Source organism: Ruditapes philippinarum, unplaced genomic scaffold (assembly GCF_026571515.1).
Source record: "Ruditapes philippinarum isolate M1 unplaced genomic scaffold, ASM2657151v2 ctg2886_1_1_1_1, whole genome shotgun sequence".
NCBI classification, from domain to species: Eukaryota; Metazoa; Mollusca; class Bivalvia; order Venerida; family Veneridae; genus Ruditapes; species Ruditapes philippinarum.
Genome location: NW_026858120.1, coordinates 19480 through 36246, shown reverse-complemented (window position 1 = coordinate 36246; position 16767 = coordinate 19480). Strand labels below are relative to the sequence as shown.

The 16767-nt window shown below is 30.4% G+C and overlaps 1 long non-coding RNA gene across 1 annotated transcript in view; it reads left to right on the top strand.

Annotated features, from left to right (window-relative positions):
• Positions 1–16515, top strand: part of LOC132752176 (uncharacterized) — a 28329-nt gene extending 11814 nt beyond the window's left edge. Inside the window, exon 3 of the long non-coding RNA XR_009628776.1 lies at positions 16164–16515. This is a non-coding gene — a long non-coding RNA (uncharacterized LOC132752176). The remainder of the gene's footprint in view (positions 1–16163) is intronic.
• Positions 16516–16767: the final 252 nt, after the last annotated feature.

Genomic DNA, 16767 nt, shown 5'->3' with positions numbered 1-16767 from the left:
ACTAAATAACCAATATTATATGACATAAAGAAAAGAAAACTTTACTTAAAAGAGCATACTTAATGCCCCGGTCACATATTCACAGATAATGCTACGGAAGAGCTACGGTCTAATTGTTCACGGATTACTACGGAAATGTGAAATTTCGTAGTTCGCTACGGTTCCAGTACGGACACACAACGGTATGAGTACGAAGTCCAACGGATTTACCACCAAAAGTCCCCGGAGAGACACGGATTGTTACGGACCGACACGGTTTGATACGGAGCGACACGAATCAGGACGGACGCCCACTACGGATACACTACGGTCTGCTACGGTATAAGCACGGTTAGAACGAATAAGTACGGTCTGATACGGAGAAGAACGTATTGATACGGAGAAGAACGAATTGCCACGGATCTATACGGACCTTATACATCCGTCCGCAACCTCTTGCTTGCTCATTTTCAAAATGCCTCAAACGAATTGCAGAGTTCAATGATTTTGCGGAGAGGACTTGGCCTAATCGCGTCCGACCCCGAGACACATCAGTCCGATTAAAGTGAATTTCTTGAAAGACGCTGGATCCTCAACAAGTTCGGCCATGAGAGCCTCATACTAAACTTGAAGCGGTCTTCTGTAACAGCCCATCTCTAGTCCACCATCTCGTCTGTCTCCTCTTACCTGATTAGATATGGACTAGTTATCATTAATGAAAAATGTTGATCAATACTGCTTCTCTTTTAATTTGAAGATTTGCTGTTCATCTTACAATAACATTAATTATCGTGATGTTTATGTTTTGAAAAAATATGTAAAAGCTTGTTAACTAATCTTATTATCATTCAAGGGCCATCCTCCGAGGCTTATGAGACACTTCGTTTTATGTACATATTTACTCCAATTTCACGATCCAATGTTTGTGTAAAATATGTAACATTAAATGTTATTCTATTACTTATGAATTGTAGTACGATATTAATATAAATTTACTTCTATGTATGTCATCAAGCAGCTCGACCACTGCCTCCGCATTCTGAGCCATTTCAATATAAAGTTGCAGCCAGTAAATGGCAATTATCATTAATTAAATGTCTCCGCAAATATGTCTGTTTTTAACAAGAAGGTAGTATTTATACCCTTGAAAAAGTACATGATACTTTATTCATCCGTACTAAACAGTGGTGGACCGTACCATTCCGTACCGTTTCGTGTTGCAACGCAATAAAACCGTATAAGACCGTGCTAATCCTTGCCTCTCCGTAGTGCAACGTATTACGATCGTGGCTTTCCGTGACAATGCCGTATTAATCCGTATTAAAACCGTAGCTTATACGTAGGGTATCCGTACAAATACGTAGTTCTCCGTACAAAACCGTGGAAATCCTTGACAAGTTGGTGGACTACGAATCAGTACGGACTAGTACGGTTTTCATACGGACCAGTACGTATCAGTAAGGATTAATACGGACTAGTAGGGATACGCTACGGTTGATTTTTCCGTAGCAAAATTTTGTGCATGTTCAAAAATTGTCAAGGATCGCTACGGATATACAAGGACTACTACGATTGATTACGGTTACAATACGGAGAGCTACTGACCAGTACGGGTAGCTACGGACGATGCCGGAATTAATCCGTGGCTCTTCCGTGGGCGTATTCCGTGAATATGTGACCGGGGTATAAAATTTCCGGTTTACTAGGTAGTCCTTAAACTTATGGGATATTTTTGACTGACTACTTTTTAATATTTACTGACTTAATATATATACAAATAATATATTTTATAGCTAATAATAAGTGAAGAAGTTTCAAAACTTATTTATATAATTACAATGTATTAATTAAGTTGATACACACTTCTTGAAAAGGAATTTTTTTTGCAAATATTTTAGACTTATTACCATTAAAGTTTTGATATGTTAAAAGTAATCCTATTTAGATTAATATAATGTTAAGTTCAAATAATGTATTTTCTATCTATAGTATTGAAGTGAAATTTTTATAGTATTCAAATATTTATAGTTTTCTTAAATTGTATATAATTTTAATTGTCCTAATCTTGCTAAGTTGTTGTTCTAAAATTGAATGGATTGCTTGTACTAAAATCAGTTTGGTGTACTGATAAAGTAAGTTTACTCAAAGGTTTAACTTTAATTTAAAGGTGTCCTGATTAAGTGAAGGTCATGTGCTGGAACTTTAAGGTTAAACTGAAATTTAAAGGTGTTTATCTTGTTTAGTTTTTTAGCTTTTAAATGATTGAAAGAAGTTGATAAATTACTTACTGACTAATATAAGTTAATGGTTTACTTACTGACTTTAAATATAAGTTAATGGTTTACTTACTGACTAACATAAGTTAATGGTTTACTGTTAATGAATTACTTACTGACTAATATAAGTTAATGGTTTACTTACTGACTAACATAAGTTAATGGTTTACTTACTGACAAGCAAAAGTTAATGGTTTACTTACTGACTGATGCTATTTGATAAATTACTTACTGACTAAATAAGTTAATGGTTTACTTACTGACTAACATAAGTTACTGGTTTACTTACTGACTAACATTAGTTAATGGTTTACTTACTTACTTACTTACTAACATAAGTTAATGATTTACTTACTGACTAACATTAGTTAATGGTTTACTGTTAATGGTTTGCTTACTGACTAACATTACTAAATGGTTTACTGTTTATGGTTTACTTACTGACTAACATTAGTTAATGGTTTACTGTTAATGAATTACTTCCTGACTAACATAAGTTAATTGTTTACTTACTAACATTAGTTAATGGTTAACTTACTGACTAACATAAGTTAATGGTTTACTTACTGACTAAAATAAGTTAATGGTTTACTGTTAATGGTTTACTTACTGTCTAACATAAGTTAATGGTTTACTTACTGACTAACATAAGTTAATGGTTGACTGTTAATGGTTTACTTACTGACTGACTAACATAAGTTAATGGTTTACTTACTGACTAACATAAGTTAATGGTTTATTGTTAATGGTTTACTTACTGACTAACATAAGTTAATTTTTACTGTTAATGAATTACTTACTGACTAACATAAGGTAATGGTTTACTTGCAAATTTATAGCTTTAATGGTATATGCTACATATACACATATACTCTATTGTATTTATTTAAACTTTTCATGATCTTAGAATTTGATAAAAGAGACATTTTAGTGCAAAAAAAATGTTATATAGACCTGTAATGAAGAAATTGAATTAAGTTAAATATATCTTCTAAATGAATAAAACTGAAATTTCTTTCAAATATAAAATATATATATTATGTGTCACTCTTTCCAGTAAATTTTGATTGCTTTTATATGATTATTCATTATGAGCAGCTCTTAAAAATTCTCTGACTTTAAAGAAACCCTGTGCACATATATGTCTTCAAAATTCAAAGTTGCACATGTGTACACTGAAATTATATTGAAGGTCCACATTTTAACATTTTTTTCCTTAGGGAAACTTACAAGATAAACTTTGCTTGTTATTTTCTTTCTCTTTTTTTTAAGATGATAATTTATGTGATGAGTAAACTTCCTTCATTTCGTTATCTATATATTTACTTTCATTTAATACGGAAGAAAATAATGTGTACGTTCTTAAAAATGCATAATTTTAAAAAGTGGCCCATGTGACCTTATGAAGAAAGCTATCAGTAAGTTTAAAATCTTTGTAACAAGGTAATATATCCCGCTGATATTGTGTTTGCTTATAAACCGTTACCGCGGCAATTTACTAATATCTATATTTATATTTACTCAATCGTTGAAAGATTTCCTGTTTCACCTTTATGGTCGTAAGTATTTACACGTTTTGGGTTCGAAATTTTAATCTTTTCTTGATAAAAGATAAAATATTCAAGATGGGTTAAAGTTAAAAGTTTATGCCTCCATCGTAACATAACATATACAATAAACTTTCAAAGGATGTTTGTAACGATTTATCAATAAAAAGGTAAAAAAAAAAAATGTTAGCTTTTGTAATTCAAACGGATTATTTACAAAGTATTTTAGGTGTATATAAATTTTATGTACTTATTTAGTTTTTAGAATTTTAAAAGATATTTACAATGGAAAGTTTACATATCGTCTGCAGCTGTTTCATGGTTGAGTAAGATTTTAAGAAAAATTTCTCCCTTTGATGTATTTGTGTATACTGGGAATTAAAAAGGGGAAAAAGGGTCTGCATAGATATAAGGTAAATAAACGTTAAAGCTATTCAATTCCAACTGAAAGGACAAAATGATTTCTTTTGAAATACAGATGAATTAAGTATGTTTATAGTGTTAGGTTACAGCGTGGTCTAGTGGTAGCAATATTTGTAGATCGAAAGTTACATATTTCAACAAAGGGTCCCCACTTCCTGTCACATAAAAAAGGTGTAGTAAACTTAAAGATTAATTTTTGTAACATTCGGAACTTCTTGTATGTTTGGTATGATAATGTTTATACGTAGATGTTGGTAATTTATTGTCACAGTCGATCAGAGGTCACAAAGGATATTTCATATTTCAAAGGATGTTTATGTAAATGGTAGATAGAGGAAAATTACAAAAAGGTATTTTGTTGTGTGCTGGGATATTTAATGAATAAATGATGAGTTATATTGCAAATATTATTATATTTACATTATGTTTTTTTGGTTTAATTAAGGGTTTTCTTTTATACAAGTCAAACTGAAAGCATTGCAAGATGAGAAAAAAAAATATATATTAAGTGTAATTGTGTTGTTGTTGTTGTTTTTATAGTTTATAAGTTTTAATTATTCAAATGTAATTTTCTTGAAATAGTTATAATTCATTTAAAAGATTTCTTGCAATTTTCCATAACTTGATTCTATAGAGGAATAGTATATAATAGTTATATAACTCTTACCCTTTTGATGACAACAGAATCTACCTGTGTTAACCACCATACATTGTTCACTTATTTTTTAATTTCCCTATAACAGATGAATGGTTTTGTCCAGATTTAAGGATGGACAAGTCTGTATAAGATATTTAGAGTGGTTAGGGTAAATCACATGCATCATGTTTATTTGTAATGAAATTTTCAAACATTATAATATACCATCTAAAATAAGTATGTTTAAGTCTTATGTATAAGTTTTGCAGGGTCATACAACAAATTTAATTAAATTGATTAAATTTTCTGTTGTTATTTTTTAGTTGAAAATACATTCATATCAGTTAAAAAAAATTTTTTTAGATTTTTAATTTTAAAAGGCCAATTGTAACTGAATTTAAGATTAGTTTTAAAATTTGTACTTTTTTATATACTTGATATAAATATCAAATTACAATATTTTTAGAAGGACCAAAAGTGAGAATTTTATTTCTAATCAAATTTTATTATTATTGAATTCCATTTAATATTCTATTAAATAATAAACAATAAAATTTTAATTTTTACCAAGACAATGTAGATTAAAGGAAGATTAAAGGAACAAATTTTGTAGAAAAAAATGATCTGCTCTAATATTTTGTACTGTTAAACTATGTCATTCTTATTTCTATAAATCATAATTTTAATGAAAATATTGAGTGCTGCCAACATTGCTAATAAACCTATGGCACTAATAATAGAGCCAGGCTAAGCCTGTAGATGCATTTACATGTAGTGTAGACTTGATACTAAAATCTTGTGAATGTTCTAAATGCAAAGCTGGACAAGGCTTTTATAAAAGTTTAGCAGTGTTTTTAGGGTGAAAGAATGACATTTTTATTTGGTCACATCTTAGTGCTATGTTGTTATATTTCAGTTTGTGTACATGTAGATTATGAAACAGGGTAGTCCCAGTGCAATGTGCTGAATTTTTTTTAAGTATCATTTCAGAAGGTGAAAAAAATAAGGAAAGAGATTTATATTTTATCAATGTTACAATAATTAGAAAATGATTTCATTGATTGTGCTAGTTTATGACATTTTGATGGATGTTACATGTATATTCATACAGTTCTGATAACTACTATTGTTATTGTAAAATAAGACCGGATGTTTTATTGGCTTCAAAAGTTTTTTTTAGAACCCAGTGATATATTCGGTCATAAAAACTTAACTGATCAATATTCATATTTCACAATGCCGTTGTTTGGCACCAGAATATTTATCGTAGATTGAAATTGATAAGGAAAAAAAAACTTTTCCGTTCCTAGCCTATGTTTACCTACTTGACAGCGTCAGATTCCGAGTTACAATGCGTCCCAAGGTTCGTATGGTAGTAAGTGATCGCTTCCTAGCAGTCGTATAGTTGATGTAGATGCGTACAACTCCGCTTTACTAAACAGTTCTCATGTTTTCCAATAATTTAGAAAGATGCATGATAAAGAGTGATGTCACATTGTTATAGTATAATATTCGGAGATGGGATGGATGGATGGCAATATAGTTGTAGAAAAATAGTGCTACTGTGCTATCTCCAGGAACCATTTCATATACATGTCGAGATTTTGCCGTCATTTATTTAATTCACGTAAGTAAATTGATTGACATAGTAAAATAAAGAGTGAGGGACTCTGATGGGACTTTTGACGGGAAGTTTTATTTGGAAGTTAAAAGTTTCTCACATTGTACTATGTCATAAGGAAAGTTATACTCAGTGCATTTGAATAGAGTATGCTAGAATTAAGACTATACTGTATAAAGATAATGTTTAAAATGCAATATTAGTATTGTTAATTGTCTATTTTTATCACATGAGCTGAAGTGTTGTGATGCAGGTAATTAAGTTGTATGGTATCTGATTTTAGACAAATTTAACACTTTTTATAAGTCAGTGATAATTCTGAGTAAGTACTATATTTTTAATGCAGTAAGTTGTTTTTATTTTTATAATGAAGATATGAAAGTATAATGTCAGTATATGTATTTGTATATTTTGTCTTTGAATTGTGGTTTAAAATTTAGGTTTTAAGAATACAGATATTTTTTTTCCTTGTTTAGTCTATTTCAATGTACAACAAAATTACCTTTTATAAAGACACGCATCATTGTCACTGATTATTTCATTAACTTTTCAAATATTAATTGTTTTACTTTAGTACTGATTTTAATGTGTAGATTACACTAGAGTTTTCAAATGTCTGTTTGTTCACATCAATTAGATGCATTTTCTGTTATCCCATGTTTTACAAATGATTGATTTCTTAATGTAAACAAAGCTGCCAATTTGAATTAAGATGATTTACATAGATGCAACAATATTTACATAGTAAATTTGCATTTCAAACGGCATCATAAGTGTTTTTTTATTTAACAACGCATGAATTTAAGGATCAATAATTGTATTTATCATTTCGATTGAAAACTGACATATGAGACTATTTGATGCTTGTCCGTCTTTGTACTGTTCCGAAGTAATGAGTGCGTTTAGATTAAACCGGATAATTGACTCATGGGTTACCGGAGTTATTGATTTACGGTTAAAAATATCAAAAAACAAACTTATATACTAGGCTTAGGGATCAATAACTTTTGAAAAAGGGGGGCTGGTATAAAAAAAATTGCTCTTTTTCTTTCAATATAAACTTGAAATTTTCGTTGACAATGGGGTTTAATAGTTAAAGCATTACCAAGTCACCGACTGATGTGGTTTTCTACCTGGGTAAATTTGTAACTATAATACAATCTCTTAAACGCGTGTATTTGGTAGACCAATAGTAGGTATTATAAATACATGTGTATACAATGAGTGTAGGCTATATTTGGGGTCCATGTGCTTCTTTTGTTATGTACAGTGAAATTCGAGAGGAATCCCCGGTCCGAAATAACTTTTTAAGGGATCTACTTAAATGTGTAAAGAAATGAAACATTAAATTAAGGGAGCTTTATGGTTCGGCATGGTATTAAATTTAAAAGGTATTGTGAATTTTTGTTTGTTTGATAAACTTTGCTGTTTCGTTTTGATGACTGTTTTAAAACAAAGTATTTTGGGGTTGTTTTTTTAAAAGGAATGAGAGGCAAATAAGTATAAATCTATTCAGTGAATGTTTTGTCATTCTGTTAAAGTTAAAAAGAAATTACCATAGACTTACAAAGGTGACTTTGGTAAAATTTATTTATTAAACTGTTAGCCTGCAGGTTAGCAGACCAAGGTCAGCGGCACATCTGTTACATCTGATCATGGTCCGCACTTTTTGTTATTCAGTCAGTACATACTTAGAAACTTCTTAAAAAATGATGAATGATTTTGTCCAGATTGAAAGATGGAGGGGTCCATTAAAGATTTTAGCAAGATACTAGTGTTATCATGTTGCATGTATATCTCTCTATATGTTGTTGTATTCATGTAGATCATAAATGAATGGTTTGATATTTATTGTGTTGACATAGACTTCACTAAAATTGTTTTATGGATAGAATTTGGGAATGTCCATTGTTTTATTTAAATGGGTTCAGTATTGAAATACTTGCATTAAGTGACCAACATTAGTGACCCAGGTCTGTATAGTTATGGAGATGTAGACTAAGCTGGTAAGGTTCTTGCTTACCTCTATTCATCAACTACCGCGGCCACATTTGTTCTTTGTAGCTGTAATTTGTGATGTCATGAAAATAGTGACATATGTTTGTTAGACCACTGATACATTAATACAATACCAAGAATTATAATCAGAATTTTAATAAAATTTGATCTTTTCATTTATTGAGGTAGGATCATTACCATGTCTTTTCTTATATTACACCAACACTGGTTAGTACTGGCTCTTTATAATCAAACTTTTATCATATTAATCCTGAAAATGGAAATTTTTTAAAGTAACTTATGTTTTTTAAAAATGCCAAAAGCGAAACATTATTGTTGCTATACCATTTTAGACAGTTGATATTCTTTTACAAGCATTCTTTCTTGTATGATCTGGTGAAATAATTTCTGTTTTAGAATACATTTTATATATAGAATAATTTATAGAATAAGACTAGTCCATTAAGGAAATTCTACAGGGTCAAGGTCACCATGGACAGCAAAAATTAAAGTAAAATTTGGTTCGTTTATTCTGTTTATGTTGTATAACTTATTACCTTGAAATAAAGTTATAGTGATGGAATTTTGCTGTTAAGTATATTTGACTAATCTATAAGTAAGACGTGGTCTGCAAAACAGCCAGAATTTGAGTAAAAAAATGACTTTAGAATCTAAGACATATATTGTTACATTACATATTGCATTTAAATGTGGGGGACGATACTAAATGCTAAATCTCCAAGAGCATGAACTGAAAGATATTTTAAGATAATTGAACCAATCATTACAGTACTGCAGCACTGCTTACATACATGTAGACTATATTGTACTTGATTTTAAGAAAAGGGTGTACTATCGGTGTAGATCTATAATATATTATAAAATAAGAATTTTACCTGAACAATATAAGTTCCTTTTAAGTGTTTCTGTCAAGAATTTATCATTAGATCATACTACTATGAAAAATGAAATATGATTTTCATCCTGCATGTTTATGTTTTTTCTAGTTATTATGTCATACATTGTAAGTCTATCTCAATCGAAACCAGCATAAGGTAGCTGGTGTAAGTTACAATTATGAAATGAACCATAAAAGTTTAAACCATATCTTAATTTTATTAACATTTTGTCATTTTAGGAAATAAGATCTTTAAAAAAAAAGAGAACTTTACAAGTAAGATTTTTTGTAAAATAGTTGACTACTATAGGTAAATTCACTATTTTATATATGAAGCTGATATGAAATAGAAGGGAGGAAATCTATAAGCAGTTCAAATAAATTTGACTTGTCAATGATAAGTGAAAGGTTTTATTGCAATAGTTTGTCGGTCCGGTAAAAGGGGAATGAGGAAGTTATTTAATGTTTGGGTTAAAAAGTCGAAACTATAATGTTTTATTGTAAATGTGGCCCCTTATTGTAGTTTTCTACCTTGGTTTATTTGGGGAATTTCCCCTCATGAAGAAGCCAATAAGAAATAGACAAGTGGCTACATTATATTCTTGCTTTTAATTAAAATCTGTTACAAACTATGGACTCTAACTGATATCAATTTAAGCTGACAATTGAAAAAATATACCTTTTTAAAGCCTGCTGAATTTTTAATAGCCCATAATAGGTTTAACATCAAGGAACCATGAATATACGTATGTAGTTCTATGTAAGTTGACATTATTCCAATTTTCTAGTAGAAATTTGACAATTTATTTCATTTTAGAATGATAGTGTATTATTGTAACTGATTATTAATGGTGAAGAAAAAGTATAAACAGCCTTGATGGCAGTCAGTAAGGTTGAAGAAAGGTATTTTCAGGGTGTAGGGTTTGAGTCTTTAAGTCAGGCTGTTTAATTTGTCCCAATGTATATCTACAATTCTAATTTGAAGTAATTTTAGATGTGAAATATTAACATTTTGTTTCCTTGAATTTTAAAAATTTAGCGTTTTGTAGTTTGAAATAAAATGCATAGTGCTTAAAGTAAGAGAACTATTGCAAAATTTCTCGTTTTTAGGCAAAAAATAGTTATTTCGAAGCAATCTGTTCATAGGAAATTGCATTATATTTAAATTGCTTGCGATTTAACTGTAATTATTTTGAGTATAGAAAATGAGTTTCAATTCAAATACAAGTTTTAAGATTAATTTTTTGCACAAGATATTTCAGTTTGTAAGATTTCTACAAGCAAATCTGAAGTCTTATCCTTAAAATAAGACACTCAAAATACTTAGACAAATTTGGTGAAATGAATGATTGTTAAAATTCATGAAATATGTTGGATCCAACAATATTGTTATTTTCAGAAAGGGATGGTTACCACCTTTATCCTTTACATACTTGATAGATTTCTGTAAATTTCAGTGGAATTTTTATTGTTTACAATAACATCCATCTTCAAGGCTCCTTGATATCAAATAAATAAATAGAGTTTTTGCTAGAAGTTGTGTGGACCAGGACTTACAGCCACTGTTAAAACTCTCTCCTCGCCTCTGTCCAGGTTTCCATGTACGTATATTGCCTGTATCATACTTTATATTTTCCACTTCATTGTCATTACTTTTTTTTTCACCATTGGGAATAAAACTAGCTGGAAGATAACTGTTAATATTTTATTACGTTAAGCTAAAAATATAGCATCTTTTCAAGCTATACAAACAAAAAAATGGAAACATTTGTCTTGAGGGAATTGAGTTTTACGCAATTTCTGCTACATGTCATGTATCATATATTCAGTAACAATTAAAGACACATTCATAACAAAACATTCTTTGTGCTATATAGACATATTTTGATTAAGTTAGTGTTTTACAGTTAATATTAGCGTACCTATTTCTGTACAATAGTTATGTTTTAAAATAATTACCTTACAGGAAATGAATATACATTAACATCTTACTTGTTGTTTTAAAATGATTACTGGAAGTAAAGGTACATGAAAAATCTTGTAGATCGAAGTTAGTCATACAGTAGAAACTAATCAACTTTATTTTAGAAAGATACAAAGTAAGTAATTACTTGTTTAACTGTTCATCCATACAAGGGTCCATCAGTGGCTTCTTTAGACTTCAGCCCTTTTAGAGAGATTTTATTAAATAATTGAACCTCTCTTAGATTCTACTTCCTGGAATTTATCAGAATTGGTGTCATTAAAAGATGACATAGTCATGACACAAATAGTGCTTAAACCCATAATACCCTCTCCTCTCCTTCCCTAATCTCTTAGTATGCACTTTATATTAAGTGTACATCTTATTATTTAAAAAATATGAGTATGTTATATGTAAGTTGTTAGGAATTCTTATACTTACAAATTCTGTCTTCTACATTGTGAGACTTCTTATACATTGTAAGACTTTTGATCCAAATTTAATTGAACTTGACATAATTTTTGTCAAGCATTCAATGACCCCACTACTCTGCAATCAAGGAAGAAGTTATTAAGTTATTTAGTTATTTATTGTGTACATTATTTTTATTTTGAACTTGACATAATTTTTGCAAAGCACTAAATGACCCTATTACTCTGCAATGGAAAGTCAACCACTTTGAAGCCGCTATTAAGGGAGAAATTATTAAGCTATGATTTTAGTTATTTACTGTTTACATTGTTGTTATCCCCCTCATTTGATAAATACAAAATAGACATATTGATAATGAATAATAAAGTACAGAGTTTATTCTCTCCCAGCCCCTTGATTATTCAATATTCATAAATATTTGATATGTACTGTATTGTATTTTATTATACTTTACTCTGGCAATTTATATTAATCAAGTTTTAATTAATTTTAGAAACAAAATAAGGCGTTGTGTCAAAGTGAGACTATGATGTCCACAGAATTTGGATGAAAATAGTTCACGAGTTTTTTTCCCACGCAAATAATCAATTTTAATTATATCTAGAAATAGACATAAAAGGTGAAAAGTTATTCATCATAAATGATGTTGATTCAGCTGGAATTGGTAATTAATGGGGACCATGGCATCACTTGGTATATTCAATTAATAAACAATCAATTACTTGTGTATATTTTACAAAAAAGGGGAGAATAGGAACTACCAAGACTATTTTATAAGACTACTTTCTTACATTATAAGTAAACATTATTCCAATCACTTTAGTTCTGAAAAATTTTATTATATTGTTGTTATAAAAATTGTTGCAGTAAAAATTGGCAATTAAACAGAATCTATAGCATCAGTTACTTTGTTGCGCCAATATATGTTTTTCACAATCATGTATTTTTCATTTAAAAATGGGGGTAAAAAATATCACAATATTTTGCAAGAATATTTTCTTACTTAATACACGTAATATTCGCATCACTTCTGTAAAATATTACAGTTTTGCAGTAAAAAATAAAAGGTACAGTAATTTTACGTTTGATTGTTTTATTGTCTGATCTATATATCGTGGTTCTCATTTTCTGTATATACAATGTACAATGAAAAAAGAAAATAAATGTCACAGTGTCAGGAATTTTCTCCCTAGTAAATCACATAATTATTGTGATGATATCTTCAATTAATTAAATACTGATTGTTGTGTTAAGTAAATTTTTCTCTCCGTACTACATACGTCCCTCGTCCCTGTAGACATACTATGAGCTAGATATCGCTATATTAGACACCAATACGCAGTGAGTAAATTGTAAATTGGATAAGCTATATTGTTGGAACTATTATAGTGCGGAACTGAAATTTTACCAATTCTCTCGGCGTTTCTTTGATAGCAACACGGTTTCTTATATTTTACCAGAGTTGAAAGAAATTGGGCGTACTGTTATTTATCATAGTTACAATTGTTGAACATGTTTTAAAAATAGATTACTTCCATATTGTTGCTACCATATTTTTTTTTTCAAAGTAAACTTAATGGAAATACTAATTGGGGAAACTGCAAGGAGAAGCACTGTATATTTTATTGATGGTGACAGTATTTAGAATTACATTTGCCTTTAAAAGATTAAGAGTCAGAGCTTTTCTTAAGTATCTAACAACTTTCGGGCTGCTCTTGATACAGTTAAGTTGCTAGCAGGTTTAATATGAAAAATTTCCAACTCCATGTTCCTGTAAATAAATTTGATGAATTGTCTTCTTATAATGAAAGAATGTATATTTTGTGTAATTTGATATAAAGATGGGCAAAGAAGAGCATTTTCTTCTAATTTTCTTTTTGCATGAAAATGATATGTATAGTTTGAATTCAGATAGACTTTCGGTAAAGGGTTACGTTGATGGTCCTCCTTAGTCTAGCATGTGCTGCTTGCATGGTTGGGCTTATATATAAGGTCTTCTTTGTCTAACCGGATTATAGAATAACAACTCTGTTGTAATTTTGACTAGAACCCACAAATCAATGTATATCTAAATATGATCAATGTTGGTAATTTGTCAGTTCATGAGAATTTTCCACCAAAATATGTTTGTTTAGTTGATTTGTTTTAATGTCAATTTAGACACATTTTTGGTCTTATCTGGATAACTAACCAGTTATTACCAATTTCTCCATAGACTACTAATCCGGGATGATTTCTGAATAAAGAGTAAGAGACAAATGATCATTAGACTCTGCAATGTCCGAGATCATTGTCGTGGAGAAATTTTGCCTTGCCTGAGGATCAAATCAGCCACCCCTTGATAACAAATCTTATGCTCTCACTGTTGAGCTATGCAGACAGTCAACAAAATATGTAAAACAGAAAAAAAAAACTTCTAAAATTTGTAATGCAATAGTTTTTTTCCAATGAGTAAGCTATTTTCTGATTTTGCAGAGGACATCTTGTATGAAATATGGCCATACATCTTTTTAATGATCGTAGATATAATAAGTTTCGAATGACATTTTACAGCAGGAAATTACTTTTCTAGTAATTATAAAAAATATAAATAAAGAAAAGTATTTAGAGAAAGATCAATTCAAACTTCGCAAGTAGACAAGAATAACTGGATCATATAGATATTATATTGATGCAGATTTGATAAGTCCCTGTATTCTAACCAGACTTTATACTGTTGGCTGACTAACTTAGAAATTCCACCTTGACGTCCCCAAAATTGATAATGTATTGTACAATGTTTCTACCTAGAGTATGAATGGAGATGTGGTTGCCAGATTTGGGGCATTTCAGTATAACTAGTAAAGGACCCAATATAAAATTAAAAAAAAATGTTTTACATGTAGTGTAATTCAATATTAATGAGGCATTTTTAGCTCGACTTTTCTATGAAAAGGGGAGCTATCCTACTCGCCCCGGCGTCGGCGTCGGCGTTGGCGTCACACCTTGGTTAAGTTTTTCGTACCACCCCACTTTATTTCAGAAGTATTACAAGTATGGCTTTGAAACTTACCATACTTGTTCACCATCATAACCTCCATCTACAGACAAGAGTACATAACTCTGTCAAGGTTTTTGACAGAATTATGGCCCTTTTTTGACTTAGAAAGTGTATTGAGCTTGGTTAAGTTTTTTGTACCACCTCACTTTATTTCAAAACCATTGGAGGTATTGCTTTGAAACTGACCATACTTGTTTACCATCACGACCTTCATCAACAGACAAGAGGACATAACTCTGTCAAGGTTTTTGACAGAATTATGCCCCTTTTTGACTTAGAAAATACATTGAATATGGGTAAAATCCACTTATTGCCTTAACCCTTTGAGATATTGCTTTGAAACTTTTAATGCTATTTCACATCATTACCCCCATCTGTACGCAAGAGAAGGTAACTCTGTCAAGGATTTGTTTTAAAAATTAAGGCCTTTTATCGACTTAGAATCTTGGTTAAGTTTTTAGTACCAGTCCACTTTTTGACTGAACTGTTTGAGATATTAATTTGAAAGTTGGAATACTTGTTTACAATCATGATTCCCAAACATGTCCAGGAGAAGGTAATTCTGTCAAAGATTTTATTTGAATTATGGCATAGATTTCTTGAAAAATTATGTTATTATGTCATTTACCAAGGTGTTCTGAGTGACGTAAAAATACCTTATTCTCTCAAAGTGGGTTTAATACTATTAAATTTATTTAAGGCTCAACTCAGTTTTTTTTTCTTTCTTACCAGCCCTCTTTTGACTTAAACATTTCAAACTTTGCTGCAGTGTTCAAGGGTATCACACAATTCAGTAAAATAATTCTTCACTAAATATCTTAATGCTCATGGCCATTGTTCACTTTAAAAATACAGAGATTCTTGTATTGCCTTTTACTGCAAAAACTTTTTTTATTGGCAAGCAATAAAAAAGTCGAGCGCGCTGTCTTACGGACAGCTCTTGTTGTATATCTTCCTTCATAAAAGTCAGTTTCATTTTTTATGTTTATATGAAAGTCTGAGTCTTGAGTGTGATTTTAAAAGAGTTCCTTTGAGGTCCAACGGCTCAAAGGCTTAATATATGTACTCCGAATTAAATATTTAGTGTGAATCTTAACAAATGATTTGAAATTTTGCACCCAAGTTTTTGGTATAGACCTACATCAAATGATATAAAAAATCTCGAAAAAATATTTTCATTGCAGACATATCAGAAAAACCCAAAGTTGTTTCCCTTTTAAATGCACACTTAAGTAACCCAAACCACATTGATTTGTCCTTCCAGGGCAAGTCTGCATGATGGAATTCCTGCTTTTACAATGTTTGAAATGTTTTTTATGCAAATTAAAACAGTATCTTTATTGTTTCAGGATAAAAAAGTGCATTAAACTGTAGGAAAGACCATAACTAAGTCCTGAAAGATAACTACAGAGTGAGTGGAGAATCATTTATCTGATACCAGTGTTGTGACTTTGAGAAGGCAGCAAATTAGCAAGAGTTTTCGCCTTGCAGATCTTTAAATCTTGTTTCAAAAGGTAAAGATTAATAAATTTATATCAATATCAATACAATTGTCAGTATTATTTAAGAAAATTGGAAGGGGCATCTGTGTCCATGTGGTTAAGGTGGATGACTCCAAACCACTTGTCTCTCACTGCTGTAGGTTCTAGATGTGCTAGTGTCTTTGGATTCTTTCATGTGAGAAAGCTATCCAGCTAGCTTACAGAATATTGGTGGTTCTACTCCGGTGCTTGTTTGTGCCTGAAATAATGCACAGATGTACTTGAGGTCTTCCTTCACAATAGAGCTTGAAAGTTGTCATATGACTGTTGTTGCAACAAAAGCCCAACCAAAAGATAAAAATAAAAGAAGAAAATTGGAACAAGTTTTTATTAACTCTTACCTTACTGGAGCAGAAGTTGATAAGCCTTTGTCACCATATAGAGCAAGACCAGACTTCATGTGAATGCAATC